This window comes from Sabethes cyaneus, chromosome 1, assembly GCF_943734655.1.
Source record: "Sabethes cyaneus chromosome 1, idSabCyanKW18_F2, whole genome shotgun sequence".
Lineage (NCBI taxonomy): Eukaryota > Metazoa > Arthropoda > Insecta > Diptera > Culicidae > Sabethes > Sabethes cyaneus.
Genome location: NC_071353.1, coordinates 15,409,220 through 15,427,742, shown reverse-complemented (window position 1 = coordinate 15,427,742; position 18,523 = coordinate 15,409,220). Strand labels below are relative to the sequence as shown.

The 18,523-nt window shown below is 41.8% G+C and overlaps 4 non-coding genes across 4 annotated transcripts; 2 read left to right on the top strand and 2 right to left on the bottom strand.

The window, feature by feature from the left end:
• Nucleotides 1–7,688: 7,688 nt before the first annotated feature.
• Trnai-aau (transfer RNA isoleucine (anticodon AAU)) lies at nt 7,689–7,762 on the bottom strand. The gene has a single exon. It is a non-coding gene; the product is annotated as a tRNA-Ile (tRNA).
• Nucleotides 7,763–8,228: 466 nt separating this feature from the next.
• Trnal-caa (transfer RNA leucine (anticodon CAA)) lies at nt 8,229–8,441 on the top strand. Its single transcript has 2 exons — nt 8,229–8,266; nt 8,397–8,441. It is a non-coding gene; the product is annotated as a tRNA-Leu (tRNA).
• A 77-nt stretch (nt 8,442–8,518) lies between these two features.
• On the bottom strand, nt 8,519–8,591 carry Trnak-uuu (transfer RNA lysine (anticodon UUU)). The gene has a single exon. It is a non-coding gene; the product is annotated as a tRNA-Lys (tRNA).
• A 2,519-nt stretch (nt 8,592–11,110) lies between these two features.
• On the top strand, nt 11,111–11,182 carry Trnaw-cca (transfer RNA tryptophan (anticodon CCA)). The gene has a single exon. It is a non-coding gene; the product is annotated as a tRNA-Trp (tRNA).
• The last annotated feature ends 7,341 nt before the right edge of the window (nt 11,183–18,523 follow it).

Sequence of the window (18,523 nt, the reverse complement as noted above, 5' to 3'; positions counted from 1 at the left end):
AGAAACTGTAAAGGTTAACAATGTTGCTAAAATAATGACATTTCTATCTCTATCGAGTGCAGAGTTATGGAGCATTTTCTTTGGAAATTCATAGAAAATAAGTTTTTTATATTTAGCGTATGTTGGTACCGTTTTACAAGAGTATATGGTTCTAGGCGATTATTGAAAGACTCAAAACCCATGTTTTTTGTAGGAGCTTTCCTTGCAAAGTTACCGCTTATTTAAGCTTTATTTTTTCCTAACTGCACGAGCCAAAAGCGATAACTTTGTAAGGAAAGGTGCTAGAGATTCGCAATCTTCCGCAAAAACGTGTATTTTGAGTTCTTCAATAATCGCCTAGAACCATATATTCTTGTAAAATGCAACCAACATAAGCTATGTATGAAAAACTAATTTCTAAAGAATTTTCAAGGAAAGTTATTTTCATTATAGTAAGCAATGACTAACTTTTAACAATTTTAGATTAAGGGGGATATTCATACGAACAAAAGTGCCGAAGACCATAAATGATAAAATGAAAGCAAAAGACACTAGGAAAAAAGTTCCGCTCTTCGCCCTTTTGGGGCATTCATCAGAATCCGGAGATGTGGTTATATTTCTTCATTTCGAGTAAACTAGGGTAAAATACCCTTCTTTTGGCAAAAACTACTAGAAATAGAGGCGTGGCGTGAACAAGTACCACATCATTGGAATTCTTATAAAAATATCTTTCTTTTGACAACAAAAGATTGAACCTACCTCAGCGGCATTGTTGATATATAGAGATACAGGGTGCGTGACGAATTTTAGCCATAAATAACATATTTTAGAAAATAAGTTAGAAAAACAGTTAGTCAGATATGCGAGTAACGTTTTATGGTTTATTTTCTTTCGTAGCATATCGGAATTGTAAATTATTTCATTAAAAAAAAATCACCTTCCTTTTCAATTACTGTTGATAGACGCTTCCGGAGACTGTCGCATGCACGTTTTACCATGTTTCGATCCATAGACGTCATCACCTCGATGATCTTAGCTTTGAGCGACTTAAGCATGGTGTGAGGCGTCCTATTGGTATCCCGCTCGACGACGCCCCACACAAAATAATCCAAACTATTGATATCGGGACTGCTAGGAGGTCAAATTTCCTTCTCCCAAAACTCCGGAAAATTTTTAGCAAGCCATTTTGTGTTTTGTTGACATTATGAGCAGTTGCTCCGTGTTGTTGGAAGATGAAATGACGGCCAGCAGCAATCTCCTTCGGAACCTTCAGGTATACTGATTAGTACTGATTGCTTGATTAGTTCTCGAGTTATGAGGAAATTTGTATTTCATTTGTATGGGAGCCTCTTCCTGCTAAAGAGGGGAGGAGGAGTCTCAATTGGTCGGTGTTGAATCAGACCGGACCAAGACGCAAAATTTAAAAATTGAGTTAATGACAGAAAACGATCAAGAAATTTCTAAGCTCTAACCAGACTACATAAATGTTTGCAAACAGCTATAATAGCTATAAGCAGCCAATTTCGAACGCGTTTTTCTCGAAATCATAGTTTTGTCACTTGGTTCGGTCTGACTCAACACCGAACAATTCACCATAGAAAAAATTCTTGCCTCCAAAAACCCTTACATGCCAAAATTGGTTTCATTTACTTAATTATTTCTTGAGTTATGCAGAAATTTCTTCATTTCGACTAAGACGCTCTAAAAAAACTTCAGACAGAAATTCTTGTCATTTGTATGGGAGACCCCCCCCCATCTTACGGGGGAGAGGGGTCTCTAACTGTCATAAAAACCTTCCCCGGTCCCAAAAACCCCTGCATGGAAATGTTCACGCCGATCGGTTCAGTAGTTTCCAATTTTTAAAGGAACATACAGACAGAAATTCATTTTTATATATATAGACTAGCTGACCCGACAAACTTCGTATTGCCACAAATTAACCTGTGTTGTACATAAATCATGAATCTCGGATGATCTTTGTCACAATCTCGAATTTTGCAAGCCCCCCAGTGGGCGGCGCTTCCGACGGCGGGTCACCGGCAACACTCGCGACCGTCTCGTCCTGAATGATTTAGTGTTACTATAGATAGTTTTTGTGGTCTTGTATTGACTAATGTTTTATGGAAGAGTCGAATTTCTCGAGTTCGATTAGTTTATGAGTTTCGCAAAAATTTCTGTTTTATTTGTATGAGAGTCCATATCCCCCTACCACAGGGGTGTGAGGTCTCTAACTATCGTAAAATGAATTCAAGACTCCAAAATCACACATGCCAAATTTGGTTCCATTTGCTTGATTAGTTCTCAAGTTATAAGGAAATTTGAATTTCATTTGTATGGGAGCTCCCCTCTTAAAAGGGGAAGGGGTCGTAATTCACAATAGAAAAAATTTCTACCATCTAAAACTCCCACATGCCAAATTTGGTTCCATTTGATTGATTAATTCTCGAGATAAGAGGAAATTTGCATTTCATTTGTATGGAATCCCACCCTCTTAAAGGGGAGATGGGCCATAACTCGCTTTCTAAAGAAGAGAGGGGTCTCAATTCACCATAGAAAAAAATCTTGCGTCCAAAACCACTTACATGTCAAATTTGATTCCATTTGGTTGATTAGTTCTCGAGTTATGAGGAAATTTGTTTTTCATTTGTATAGGAGCCCACCCCCTCTTAAAGTGGGGAAATCCATAGAAAATATACCATCGAAAATATTCTTGCCTACAAAAACACCCACATGATAAATTTGGTTCCATTTGCTTGATTAGTTCTAGAGTTATGAGAAAATTTGTATTTCGTTTGTATGAGAGCCCCCCCCCCCCTCTTAAAAAGGTAAGGGGTCCTAATTCATCATAGAAAAAATGGTTGCATCCAAAAACACCCACATGCCAAATATGGTTCCATTTGCTTGATTAGTTCTCGAATTATGAGGAAATTTGTATTTTATTTGTGTAGAAGTACCCCCTCTTAAAGTTGGGAGGGGTCCTAATTCACCATAGAAAATATTTTTGCCTCCAGAAACCTCCACATGCCAAATTTGGTTCTATTTGCTTGATTAGTTCTCGAGTTATGAGGAAATTTGAATTTCGTTTGTATGTGAGCCCCCCCTCCTAAAGTGCGTAGGGGTCCCAATTCATCATAGAAAAAAATTTTGTCTCCAAAAACACCAACGTGCCAAATTTGGTTCTATTTGCTTGATTAGCTCTCGAGTTATGAGGAAATTTGTATTTCGTTTGTATAGGAGCCCCCCCTCTTAAAGTTGGGAGGGGTCCTAATTCACCATAGAAAATGTTCTTGCCCTCGAAAACTTTCACATGCCAAATTTGGTTTCATTTGCTTGATTAGCTCTCGAGTTATGAGGAAATTTGTATTTCATTTGTATAGGAGCCCCCCCTACTAAAGTGAGGAGGGGTCCCAGTTCATCATAGAAAAAAATTTTGTCTCCAAAAACACCCACGTGTCAAATTTGGTTCCATTTGCTTGATTAGTTCTCGAGTTATGAGGAAAATTGTGTTTCTTTGGTACAGGAGCCCCCCCTCTTAAAGTGGTGATGGGTCCTAATTTACTATAGAAAATATTCTTGCCCTCGAAAACCTTCACATGCCAAATTTGGTTCCATTTGCTTGATTAGTTCTCGAGTTATGAGGAAATTTGAATGGAAGCCCCCCCTTTTAAAGAGGAGAGGAGTTATAATTCCCCTTATAAAGAGGGGAGGGGTCTCAATTTACCATAGAATAAATTCTTGTCACCGGAAACACCCACATGCCAAATTTTGTTGTATTTGCTTGATTAGTTGTCGAGTTATGCAGAAATTTGTGTTTCATTTGTATGGGAGCCCCCCCTCTTAGTGAGGGGAAAGGTTTCTAACCATCACTAAAACCTTTCCTGGCCCCAAAAAACCTCTACATGCATATTTTTATGCCGATTGGCTCAGTAGTTTTCGATTATATAAGGAACATACAGACAGACAGACAGAAATCCTTCTTTATAGGTATAGATATAAGTTGTTCAGTTTCGTTCAGTAGTTTAGTAGTTATTACCACCATACCACTTCTATTTTCGTTTTCACAAAGTGCTACCCAGTATAGTAAACAAAGACGTAGTCCTACGTCGGAAATTCCCCATATGCATTGAAGTATTCCACCCCGCACACTAGAGATGGTCGGGTAGCGGAAAATTTGCCCGAAACCCGCACCCGTACCCGTACCCGCCGAGTTCGGGTCAGGTTCGGGTATTGAAAAATAATAATTTGCGGGTTCGGGTCGGGTACGGGTCCTTAATTTTTGTTTTTGAAACCGGGTACGGGTCGGGTCGGGTATCTCCATTGACCACATTTAACACTATAGATGGTCGGGTACCCGGGCCCGTATCAAAAATAATAAATTTGCGGGTTCGGGTCGGGTACGGGTTTTTAATTTTTTTCTTGATCGGGTACGGGTCGGGTCCGGGTATTCAAATTTTCATACCCGACCATTTCTACCGCACACATATAAAGATTTTTTGACACTAGCTGTGTCCCTCGCTCAATGTGATATATACAGGCGTGGCAATGTTAGTTAAGTGGTGTTAGTGCAATGAAAAAATTTCATCATGGTGTGGGTGGAATCGTAAATCGACCAATCACGATGAAGCGTGACGTCAAAGTCCAAAAACAAACCCCATTGTCCGACGCGGTTTGTTTTTGTAGTTTGACGTCGTTTTCTGATTTTTCGCTACTAATACCACCAAATGTCTTCATCTGCCACGCCTTTTTGAACCTCATTGGCCCTCGCTGAGGCTGTTTGTAGTAGGAATAATATCAAGAACATCAAATTCCAAGCTCCCGGATTCTCTCCTCCACTCTTTGCTCCCCTCTCACTCCTACATAATCGAGCCTCAGCTAATGTCATTCTCGTTAGTGATGAAACCGCAAATTACTTCATGTTTGATTACAATATAACGGGTGACAACTAAAATTTTGGAATTTTTTTTAAGCCCCTGTACTCAACAACAAACGAGCTCTGAGTGAAATGAGAGTATGTATGTGTTAGCTCTCTCTCCTCTTTTTGTTAATATTTTTTGTTTTGTTTATGCTAGCCTTGTTTTGCTTACAATGACGTCGAAACATTTCGGGAGCGCGTTGTACACTTCTACGAATTGCCACAGAAATCTCGACAAAAAGTGTACGGTACCACTTTTAAAAAGCGGGTATGTTGCGGCTTTGACTATTTACTATATCCCAAGATACCCAATAACTATTCGCAAGCAAGGTAGTGGAAGACCAGCCAAAATTATGGACGCAGAAGGACATTGTTCTCTTTCTCGTGTTTCTTCATAAACAAGCCCTCTGGTTTGGCTATCAATTAAGTTGTGCCAGACGAATGTTTGAAGAAAATTTTGATTCCGCTTCTACAAAAACATCATGCAGATGGACAATACGTATTTTGGCTGGATAGAGCAACACCGCATTACGCCAAAAAAAACACAATCGTTCCCGAATACCCATTCTATCCCTCTTTTATCCAAAAACCACGACCCGAAAAATCTGTCTCAGTTGTTCCAATCGAAGATTTCTTTGGGATTTTGAATTCCTTGGTGTACAAAAATAACTGGAGAGTCACGAATTGCAAACAGTTGGTTGGTAGAATCAAGAGATGTTGGGATTCGTATAGTTGACATGATTTCCAAAATTCCAAAATTCTAGTTGTCACCCGTTAAATGAAATTGAGAAATACCAAAATTTTAGTTGTCACCCGTTAAATGAAATTGAGAAATACCAAAAGCTTTGACAAAAAGTTTTTAATTTTTAAAGCACCACCAGACCGCAAGAACTCGAACAAAATTGAGTAACACTTAAGCCAAATTAGGATAAAACTTAATATATAAATAAATACGATAAGGTTTAACTCTGACATAGTAATATGTTCAATAGGTGTACTAAATTAGTATAAGCTTTAATTGAAATTAAACTCAATAGAAGTAACTCACACAACTTCGAGAAAATATTAGTTTCATTAATCTCAAATCGAATCGATCGAGATATTTAGTAAAATATTGCGACATCGGAACGGTTTAGAAAACAGAATCAAAAAACCTTTAAAATATGTGTGTTTAAGTTGTAGATCTGTAAATCACTACAGACAAGGAAACAGTAAAACGATAACGGCGACAAATGTTCAAGTTTAAATTTAAATTATTATAATTATAAATTGCTTGTCATAAATTTCTGAGTATGGCTGAATAAAGTAAGCAAAAAACGTAAGCGATTTTAAGTTAATTATTCACCGAAAAGAGTCAATTTCCCTACGATAAAACTGAACCTTGTCGTGGTGTAGGGCTTTTTAACTAATCAGTAAATGAACAGCGGTCACGTTTACTTCTGAATGTGGGTATATATCAAAATACTTTTGTGATTTCAAGTGGGACTCGGGGTAAAAATTTACCAAATGTGATTGTTGCGTTGTTCAGAAAGTGCTTTTATTCCGTTTAAGAATAAGGCCAATATGGGGATCTCTGACAATAGATGAAGTTTTCTGGGATTCATCCCTATTTATCACAACTGTCACAAATATCTCCGAAAAATGTCGGATTGATTGAGTTGGTCGGGGGCTTAGGGTTAGTAAGGGGATGTAAGCGGGATACCAGATCCGATTGGATGCCGAAGGACCACTCTGTAATGATTACGGGTAATAGCACTTCTTAGGTAGCAGATGGGAAAATTAGGTCAATTCGTGTCGCGTGTTCGAGTTTCGGCTAGGCGGTGCTGCTAGATAGAGTAGGATTTTTGCACTGGCCCCGTGGCTGTCCTGAGCTCTGATGGCCGCCCGCGGGCTCTGTCGATGGGAAGGGGTCGAGTCTTAAAGAGACGTTTAAGCCCAGAGCATTACAGCACTTTGGTCTCGAGGGTTGGAAGGCGGGCGAGTCTCTATATTTTGAAGCTTCTGTCGACTACCGCGAACGTCCAGCTTGTGCTGCGCTCAATTTACTTTGTATCGTGGGAATGCACTGTGAATACTAAGGGGATGAAAGATTAAATTTGCCCTGATAAGTTGATAACCACTAATGCTCCGAAATTTGTCTTACCTATTGGTTCATTTGTGGTTGTTTGTGTTGGAAAACTGAAAGCGGGCGCGCGGTTGAAGACCGGTGTCAGGCGGGGCTGACGAATTCTCCACTTCTTCACTATACCACATATTGCAACTCGAGTGGTACAAAAAGCCCAAAGCACATTTACAAATTCGATCTATTATTTTTCTTCTCATCATCATAATTATCATCATCATCGTCATCATCATCATTATATTTAAAATATGACATTCCGGCCTTTGGCAGAGAGATCTTAGAGTCAGTTCGTGGAGTCCGCGCAGGGCCGAAACGCCTCCGCCTGCGGGTATAGGCGTGACGGCTATGCTTGGGGCTCTACCTGTGTTTTAGTGGGCGCCAGTGCCTGTCTCGTCAGGTAGAACTGATGTTTGAGGTCTCCCTGACACTTTGTTGACAACACAAAAGGGCCCAGCGCAGAGTTTTATACGCTATTAAGCGACCAGTTGGATAACCCGAAAAAAAGGAAAAAAAAAAAAAAAAAAAAAAGGAAATTATTCACCGAAAAGAGTCAATTTAAATCTGATAAGAAAAAAGAGAAATTAAGCAAAGCTGCTGATGTGTTCAATGAATTTAAAAGTTTCACTAAAACTCGAATTTTTATATAACAGTAGCCATTGCAACAATAAAAGAAATTGGCTCCAGAGAGGATCGAACTCACGACCTTCGCGTTATTAGCACGACGCTCTAACCAACTGAGCTATGGAGCCACATGACACCGGGTTTCAAAGGCAGCCAACACTAGCAAATAATTTTCTTCCACGTGTTTGTCTCATGATTATAATATTTAATGGTAGCAATAATATAATATTAATAATGCCGACGCTACCATAGCATAATATCACGGTCATCTCGTAATCCCCGTTTTAAACTGCTAAACCGGTCAAGGTAACCATATTGCCTGCTGGTCACGTTTTCCGTCCGTACAAAAACAGGTAAGCGCATCTGCCTTTTACTGCGCATGTCATCACCGCTTATTTTAGAACAGCACTCATCGTCGAATATGCCTACCCTGTCCGACTGAGTGCGAGAGTGACTCACTCTGCCAGACATTCGCACGTTAGTCACAGCGCATGCGTTCCACACCACCTTCATTGCTTTACAGCGTACGATAGAACCGATCGGCCTGTGGCAGGCGGTGAGCAGGAATCGTTTCTCGTCGAGTGTCGATCAGATGTCAGGATGGCCGAGCGGTCTAAGGCGCCAGACTCAAGAGTAAAATCTTGCCATTATTCCCCCATGTGTGTGACGCTGACGGTGAATTTGATTCAGAAAATTCTGATGATCAATTCTCTCTCCCTAAGCACACACGTGTGTTCCCGATGGTTGGTGGTTGCATGAGCGTTCTGGTCCTCTCTGAGGGCGTGGGTTCGAATCCCACTTCTGACAAAGATTTTTTGTTCGATATTGGAAAATTAGTTATTTTTAATTCGACTAGCAAAAGTGACAACAAAAAAATTATCACTCGCCCGAATAGGGACTTGAACCCTAGACCGTTGGATTAAAAGTCCAACGCTCTACCGACTGAGCTACCCGGGCTTCCTGCTTATCGGGGTGCTCAGAGTGGTACTGCTTTTACACGGGCTTGCTTTTACACGGGACCTGAAACTGGTCGAGAATCGAGAATCGACTATAACCACATCAAAATGTGCGCAACGGACGAGGGGATAAGCAACAAGAGGATCGTGTGTTTACTTGGTGTGCAGCAGCATGGCGCGCCCCTTTCGTGTGTACACGATTATTCATTGATTTCGTTGCTTCCTTCTTGAGGTCTGTATGAGCGTGTATGGTGGTTGTATTGTTTGATAATGTAAGGAACGATTCAAGACGAAATTTTATCTGCAGCAGTTTTATTCTCAGGTAGATTGATTGTGTGCTGCCTTGAACGGAGAAAGCCAAAACTACACTTGATTAGTGTTAAACTATTACAAGCCAGTTTCGCCAGAAAATGGTTGAAAACTTACCTAGTTTATAGCAAATGGTTAAAACTTATTGTTTAATACTATTGTTTGGTATCAAAATGATTAAAATCAGTTCATTGGATCAATAGTTCTGAAATTTAAAAGAAGGAAGATTGGCAAAAACGACCATTTTTGAAATCACCATAACTCTGAAAGGATCCCAAGTGACAAATAAAACAATACGGGTCTAAAATTTGCCGAAAAAAGAATAAGAACACAAAATTTTAATAAAATCGGACCTCTTCTGTACCTTTTTTCATGGAAATGCTAATAATATAGTTCCTATGTTTAACTTTAATTTTCGTCAAAAAGAGACTTTTTGATTCGGGAAATTGCGGTGCATCGAAGAATTTCCTGGAAGCGCCACCGCTATGCCAGCTGTTACTTGGTATTGCTTTCGATGATAAACATATCCTTCGCAGCGCAGAATTCACGCGAATTGCCCCCGAGTCTAGAGGTGTGCCGGTGATTGAAAATAAACAATATCAAATTACGCGCAGATAGGTACCAACGTGTGCTGTGCTTCCAATCGACTTCCTGTGCCTCATCAGCAGCGAACGGAGCGGCACGCAGGCTGACTGGCGTATGTGTGCGTCGGACGACGGTGGATAATCATACGAGCACCATTTTCAATTACTCACTTTTTAATGTTTGAATTTATCGGTCGCCGGCGGTGGTGGTGACGGAAACCCCTGCTAAAGCAGCTCCAAAATTATACGGTTCGTGTGAAAGGTGCTAATTCCGGGTCAGCTTTTCAATCCATTTAATTGCAAGTCCTAATTCCTAACACAGTTACGTGTCATTTTATAACATGTAATCGAGAAACTGTAAGGGATTTGGAATTTCGAATTACCTATATTCATTGTAAACCGGCTTGGTACAGTTAATTAATCCAAATCCGCTCCAAATAATTAATTTTTGAGTGAACAGCATCTAAAATTTTTAGAAATACAATTACTCTGCATCCATTTACCCTAAAAAACTGACGCTCTATCACCCTACTGGCCAGTCGGTCAGGGTCTGGTCGTGGAGCCACCATAAGTGAGGGTATATTTTTATTAGCTTTATACCGCCGGTATGTATGTAGTACTGTATGTTGTGGCTCTCATTGTTTATTTTTTTGTTTGATTTACTCTCATTCATTCAACTCGATCGTTATAGCTGAAGTTCAACCCCGGCTGATAAACTGTAAACGATCCCTTGAATGCAACCAACAGTCCCAAATCGACTTTGAGTTTTTCGGAACCAATCGAACACCCGTCTAGCCAGAACCACCGAGGGGTGTTTCACGGGCAGCGTAGCGTAGGGAGGGGCCAGTTGGTTCTGTAAACTTTGTTACTTTGGTTGCTCATTTTTGGTTCTGCATACCTATGGCTTTTTACCAACAAAGCAGCGTTTGGCGTTCGCCAGCAAAAACAGTAACAACCGCATTCGAGTAGCGAGCAAACATTGAAGCACGACTGAGCCGAGGTTGATTTTATTATAGTTGATGGTCGGTGCGGTGCGAAACATGCACGAAAAACCCGTCGTGCCCCCACCGACAGTTAAGTTGCGGTGGTGAGTGCTACCCTTCCACGTGCTGGCTCAGTATGTGATGAGCTTGCTACTGACGTTTGCCTATACATCAGTGTGTAAGTTCATTTTTGTCATTGTTCTCCCCATGTGCGAATTTTGTGGGCATCGTAGGGGTAACCGATGAATGTTTGCACTATTGCGTGCTTCCGAACACAAAGTCAGAGTGGTTAATTGTCAATTTTTGCATTGGTAAACACTGACGGCACTCAATACCGCTTCTGACTGATTGTGTGTGTGTGCACCGCGTGTTGTGTTCTCGCGACGTTATCGAAGTGGTCAACAATTTATTATTAAATTAGTTGTTCTTTCCCTGACCATTGCACCCTTTTTTCCCCGTTTGCTACTAATACGGCATGGCAGTGAGGAGCGCGTTCGTGGCCAATTTATTTTTGTTTTGATTCTCCACACAGTACGGGCGAAGCACTTGTTTGTCTCACTTGCGATTAGAAAATAGCGCAGCAGCATGTGCGAACAGTGGACGAGTGAAATACGATCGAGAATGAGCAACTGGCCGAAGCAAGTGACTCCGTGGCGCAACGGTAGCGCGTCTGACTCCAGATCAGAAGGTTGCGTGTTCAAATCACGTCGGGGTCAAATTTGACGAATGTTTTTTTTAAGTTTATCAGTTACAGCAGACCATAAATAAAACGATTCTGGGCTAATTTTTGAATAGGTCCTACTTGCAAATGCGAGATTGTCTCGTGTCTCCTCTGTTATGTTTATAACGACAATGCAATGCAAACGCTACCTGAACACATCTTTTTCACAAGAATTGGTTGCTGATACCATAAGCTAGCTAATATAGTTGAGAAAGATAGCATCGATATGCTCTCTTTATGCCACAATAATAAGTATACGAGAGGAGACACGAAATCAATTTCGCATTAGCAGGTAGGACCTGTTCAAAAATCAGGAGAGTGTTAGATTTATTAAAAGTTCTTAAATGAAACTACAAATAATCAAATTCTGCGATACAACTGAATGTGGAATCATGCGAATGATAGATTATTTAGAACAGGAATATTCATTTTTACTTTTAGATGTCGTTTTTGAACATTTTGAATGTGGATTTTGTTTTGTAACGATAATCTTTCCAATTTCTTTCCGAGGGAACGACAGAAGAAAAAGCAATGAAATTTTTTCGCTTATAAAGAATAGTAACTAAACCGTTTAAAGGCCATGCTGCTTATTTATCTACTAGTTGAGCCCGAATCTTACGATCCGGAAAATATAAATGTGTGTCAAGAAAACTGCGGATGCGTTCCAGTGTTTGCGAAGATGTTTAATCTTTGTGTTAGTTCTTTGTGCTTTATAATAAACTAGCTGATCCGACAACCTTCGTATTGCCACAAATTAAATTGTGTTGTACATAAATCATGAATCTCGGATGACCTTTATCACCATCTCGAGTTTTGCAAGTTTCTGAGGAGTTCATGTGTGTTTTAATATACAAATTTTCCTCATAGTTAAATAGAAAACAACTCCCCCCATTGCTTAGCCTGATATAATAAAGCGGGTAGCATTTAAACATTCGCCATCATTACAACCCATTTCGTCGAATCGGAATACCATTTTGCGGAATACCAATTCTCGGTTGACCATAACGCGGAATATAGAGTTTCGCAGAATACCATTTCGCGAAAAACCTTACGTGGGATGTACCATTTCACGGAAGATCTTTTCGTAGAAAGTACCATTTCGCAGGGGTGACCCCACTGAAGAAAAGTAATACAGGTCAGTAGATCTAGGAGAATAAATAAACCTAGATAGAGGTGATCTCTACGGGAGGCTGCCCCCCCGCCCCCCCCACCGCAGTGGCCGGCGCTTCCGACGGCAGGTCGCCGGCAACACTCCCGGCCTGTGTACGTCTCGCCATGAATCATCTAATTTTACTGTTGATAATTTCTGGTGGTCTTGTTATTGACTAATGTTTTATGAAAGAGTCTAAAATTTCTCGAGTTCGATTAGTTTTTGAGTTACGCAAAAATTTCTGTTTTATTTGTAGGAGAGTCCTTATCCCCCTACCACAGGGATGAGGAGTCTCAAACCATTATAAAAAAAATCCTACCTCCAAAACCCCCCGCCTGCCAAATTTGGTTCCATTTGCTTGATTAGTTCTCTAGTTATGAGGATATTTGTATTTCATTTGTATAGGAGCCCCCCACCACTATTGAAGGGAGAGGGGTCATAATTCCCCTCCTTAAAAGGGACGGGGTCTCAATTCACCATAGAAAATATTCTTGCCTACAAAAACACCCACATGCTAAATTTGGTTCCATTTGCTTGATTAGTTCTCGAATTATGAGGAAATATGTATTTCATTTGTATGGAAGCCCCCTCCCCCCCCCACCTCTTAAAGGGGAGAGGAGTCATTCCCCTTCTAAAGAAGAATAGAAAACCATAGACCATAGAAAAAATTGTTGTCTCCAAAAATACCCACATGCAAAATTTTGTTCCATTTGCTTGATTAGTTCTCGAGTTATGCAGAAATTTGTGTTTCATTTGTATGGGAGCCCCCCCTCTTAGTTGGGGGAGGGGTCTCTAACCATCATAAGAACCTTCCCTGGCCTGGGATTGGTTCAGTAGTTTTCGATTCTATAAGGAACATCCCAACAAACAGACAGTATGGTAGCGATCACTAACACTTATAAGCAGTAGTAACTCCCTCGGCGTTACTGACGTAAGAGATGGCGTTAGTAGTATCATCCTTTGCTGTGTATATGCGAACTTCCGTCTGTGCCCAGTCTTGAGTTCTGGAGTCTTCGATTTTATTTAACTGAATAAAAATATCTCCACTGTGTTGATTCAATAGGTGGGCAAAATCAAGCTGTTCAGTCAAACAGTCCAGTCGAGCTGTCCAGTCAAGCAGTTGAATCGAGCAGTAAAATCAGGTAGTCTAGTCGAGCAGTTGAATCGAGCAGTCGGGTCGAGTCGGGTAAGTCAAGCAGTTGAGACAAGTGGCCGACTCGAATAGTCGAATCGAGCAGTTGACTCGAGTAGTGCAGTCAAGCAATTGAATCGAGTAGTCTAGTCAAGCAGTTGAATCGAGCAATTGAGTCGAGCAGTCGAATCCAACAGTTTAGGCAAGCAGTCGAATCGAGCAGTTGAACCGAGTAGTCCAGTCCAGCAATGAAATCAAGCTGTTCAGTCAAGTCGATCTATCCAATCGAGCAGTCCAGTCGAGCAATCAAATCGAGCAGTTCAGTCGAGCAGTTGAGCTATCGAGCAGTCCACCAGTCGACCAGTGAACTAACTAAGAATAGAACCCATTGCTACGAAAGCATGACATCCTGTCAGGGGCCTGCTTTTAGTTACCGATAAGCCTCTAATGACGTCCTGTCAGAGACCTGATTTTGGCTACAGACAAGCCTTTTAGATAATGATGACAATGATAAAGGATGTATTAAAAGGTGTCCCACATCAAATTGCATCACGGAAAAACGCCGGGTAGAAGTAGTTTAGAGTGTATTGTTAACACTCTATTTTTATCGCTGTCAGTTTTTTCGAAAACTGGAACAAATGGCGTCACCCGAAAAGAAATGTCGCGAATTGATTTTGCGCAAGTACCTGGAAAATCCTCAACTCTCTCATCGGGACATCAAAAAACAACTCGGAATCGTGCAGTCAACGGTGAGTCGTGTAGTTAAACGTTACAACGAAACTCTGCACATCGAACGGAAAGAGAAATGCGGTCAGAATGGATGTCTATTAGTGATCTGGATCACAAGCGTGTCGTGAAGGCGTTCAAGCACAATCCCAATGCTTCGGTCAGGGATGTGGCCAAAAAGTTGAATCTGTTCAAGTCTTTCGTTCAGAGAGCCACGGATCGGCAGGGACTGCAGACGTACAAAATGCAGAAGGCTCCAAATTGTGACGAAGCCAACGGGGTCACATTCGTATCCAAGAACAAGAAACCCCCCCCCTCCCACCACACCGGAACTAAGGCCCTTCGAAAAATACTTGGCTATTATGAAGCAGGCACTACGGAAACATCCCAAGGAGGTCCAATCTGAGGAAGACATGAAGAAAAAGGTTCAGACGTTGTACAGAACCTTATAAGTGGAGTTAAGCGTAAGGTGTGGGCAACGGTTATGGTATTGAAGTTGAATGAAATAAATATGCCTGAAGCTTACTAATGGGTTATGTTTTGATGTCTGAAAGTTTGAAAAGAATCGGTCAACTAGCTAATTTTCTACAGAGTTTTTTCCGTGATCAATTTGATGTGGGTCACCCTTTATTGTTCGGTATCACCGTAGTCTCCCAGCTTTCGCACGTTTACGATGGTATGGAGAGATTACGTAGTGTCTGTAGTTCGTGATTCATACGCCTCCGCCACTCTCCACTTTCCGTTTGTACTTTACCAAAAATAGTCCGCAACACCTTTCATTCAAATTCAGCAAGTGCACGTGTGTCTTTCGGAAGCAAAGTTACTGTCTAAAGTCCGTAGAGTGCTGCCGGTCTGATAAGCGTTTTGTACATCGCCAGCTTTGTGTGGCGGCGTATGCTCCTTGATTGAGGCCTCTTGCGACGGGAAAAGTAGGCTCGACATCCAGCTTAAATGCGTCGTTGAATCTTCTTAGACGTATTATTGTCGGTAGCGACCAGATATCCCAGGTATACGAGCTTATCAACCAGTTTCTGTTCATCGCCGTCAATAGCTACTGTTCGTGGAAGGCGCACATTATTAATTCTCTGGAGCCTCTTCCTACCATATATTTGGTAGTCGTTGCATTGATTGACCTCCCAGTTGGCCTCGAGGTAAGACGCTGGTCTAATAAGCCAGTCGTCGTATATTCGAATCTCGGCTGGGAGATGCTGTTAGAGCCAATAGGATCGTAGCACTGACCCCGCAGTATCCTGTATTCTAACAGCTGGTTGCGAAGTCTGTCGTATAAAAAGGTCAAATTTCGATAACGGAATTAGCACCCAGGCTTTGCTTTGCTTTGTATTGATTTGTAACCCTATCATCTTAGCTTAGCGTAGATTATCTGCCATAGCTGTTTGCGTTCAACTGTATCGTATGCTGCTCTGAAATCCACGAAAATATAATGCGAGGGCACGTTGTACTCCCGACATTTCTGAACGATTTGCCGGAGAGTAAACATTTACTCCGTAGTAGCCAGTGCCGTAGCGTGCGGTTGGCCAAACTGGGCCCCGGCAAAGACGCTATCTCTTTCGGGTGCTAAAAAGGGCCTGTATTCAGTAAAGCATATTAGCAATAACAAATGCCAATAAAACCGGACTGATTTTAGCGGTAATTTGTATGCGACAGCCAAGGCGAAAACAGTTAAACAACTACGCTTGATGCTTTGTTCGAACTGCCAGCCCCACCCCGTAGTGAAAAAGTTGGACATAGCGAAGCACTTCGTATCCGCTGAATAGAGCCAATCTGGCATTTACAACATGCTCTCCCGCGAGTAAGTCGAAAGCGTTGAACGGAAGCCTGATTCCGGACACCCGACAGTACTGCGCGACCGTAGCAGAAGCTGAATATGAAGACTGAAAGCCATTGTGGAAAAATCCATAGCAGCGAAAAAACTCAATGAGATTTCAAACACATGAAATTTCAGGCTTGATCACAAGCGCCAAACTCACGGGCCCTATTCTCACAGTCACCTCAGACCTCACCTAATTTTTTTAGGTTCTTTCCCTGCTGAAAGAAAGATGGTCTCGTCGTTCCGCGATTTGAGCCGCGAGATCGGAGCAACTGACTAAATGGTGAAGTACTTGGCCAAAATGACACATTCCAGCGTTACGGGACACCATACTCACCACGCAAGCGTAACGGTAAAATAGTTGCAAATTGTGTCCCGTAACGCTGAAATGTGTCAAATGGACATTTTTATGCGGATGCGTCAGTCGAGGCTGTCTGTGTCTGAGCAGGCAATCGCCAAGAGACCGACTGAAAGTGCTGATGAAAAGCATCTTTCCGTCGAAGCACGATGTCATGGTCATAATGTCATAATGTACGGCGCAAACTACTTGATGCTGGATGGCAATGACTGGCAGAGTACCGAGTACTTTACGTCTCCCAACAAGAAGACAAGTGATGATGTCAAATATATCCTTCGCCCCAAGTTGCCGAAGAAGATCGTTCTGTGACTGGCGATCAGCAAGAAGAGAATGTTCAAGCCCTTGTTCTTTCGTTTGAGCTTTACGGTGAACGAGAAGATATGAACATATAGTACGAAGTACCTACCGGAAATTGGTCTTTTGGTCGAACCTGGCCTCGGTCCATTAACCCAAGAAATTACTGAAGTAGTTGAACCGACTGAAGATAAACATTGTACCGATGATCACCAACTCTCCCAACGTCCCCCAACTGCAACCAATAAATAAATTTTTGTTCGGAAAACTTACTCCAATATTTTCGCAATATATTAGCAGATCGCCAAGGCCACGAAAGAGTTGAATAATATGCCTTCGTCTATCTTTTGATCGGTCATAGCGATGGTTCCGGTGAACCATTGGAAAGCCATTTGGCAGGGCGTCAAAGCTTCGTTGGTCAGGCAATCTCCAAGAAGCTTTGAAGATATCTTTGCGTGGAAGTGCTTCTGATGGCCAGCCCTCCGGTAGCTGCATAGTTAATGGATCGCCGGCCATTATCGTGCGTGTCGGAGGGTAGGCTTTGGGGTTTGATCACCGGTCTATACATTGCTTCCCTCTCGATACGTTACCTCCAGCTGCGCATGGCATAAAACGTTTTTTCGTTCTAGTCGTCGGATCTACCTTCATGTGGACAATGCACGTTTATGGTGGTATAGTTGAAGAAACGGTCCTCTAGTTGATCGCTTCACTACGTTCTATCCATCGCTACGAAGCCTGTTCCCAGTTCGTTGGTCGCTCCACCGCACTGGTAAAATTGGGTTCCGCTAGGGTTGCTCGTATTTCGGCTGGTACCACGAGATCGTAGAGATAGGAGTTGTTGGATAAGAGGCTAAGGACCGCTGTATTGCGAATTACCCAACCGTGACCTGAAGCATTTTGCTGATTTTCTTGTGGTTCAAGTGTTACTTATAAAAATAGGTTTCGATAAAAAAGTTTTAAAACAGTTAGAATTCTGGTGTCTGCCTGGAACATGCTTATTACAAATTACGTCAAATAATATAATATAGAAATAGAAATAGAAATGCAAAAACAAAACATGAAACTGTAACACTCGGATGTTCTAATACCGTTGCCTAAAAACAACGCACACTCCTCCTTAATACGTGCAAATGACATCGGATTGCGGCTTGACAGTATTGCTTTCACAGCTAACAGCACGATCGCTGATCAAATGATATCAGCATCAGCGCCAGCCAGTGGTGTGTATTTGTGTAGGTTTCAGAACAAATGAAACTTGTCATAAAGAAGCAACCGCCACACTTCACACATGACCATTTTTCCCAGCTCGCGTTTCGGCAGCCGAAATGCCGAAAAGAGACATCCATCTAACGTCCTACGATTGCCGGACGGCTTGCAGCGGCGCGGCGACGGCGGTTCACGGTGCGACAGCATCATGATAGATGGCGCACTCATGCTACTACTGTACCTACTATTGAAAAGGGCTTCACCCTGACCGACGACACCAGGCCGAAAAGCGAACTAATTTGTAACACGATGCTAAACTTTTTGATTGTGAACCGTCAGTTATTGTTTCCTGTACTCGTGGGGTCAATCGTGGCGGACCCCCCTTCGTTTGTTGTCTCACTGACTAGCAACACGAGCATAGACCATCAAGCAGAACACTGTTTTGCTGCAGCAAAACTGAGAGATTGCCACAAGGACACAAGTGGGGTTAATTTTCAATGTCATAAATTTTTTGACGAATGAAATGCGCCATGATAAGTGTTTTTTTCGCGGTTGATGAAACAGGGAACAGTTAAGACGGACAGTACTTGAATTGTATCTTACGGCTATGATGGTCAGTTGGTCAGTGATGCTGCTGCTGCT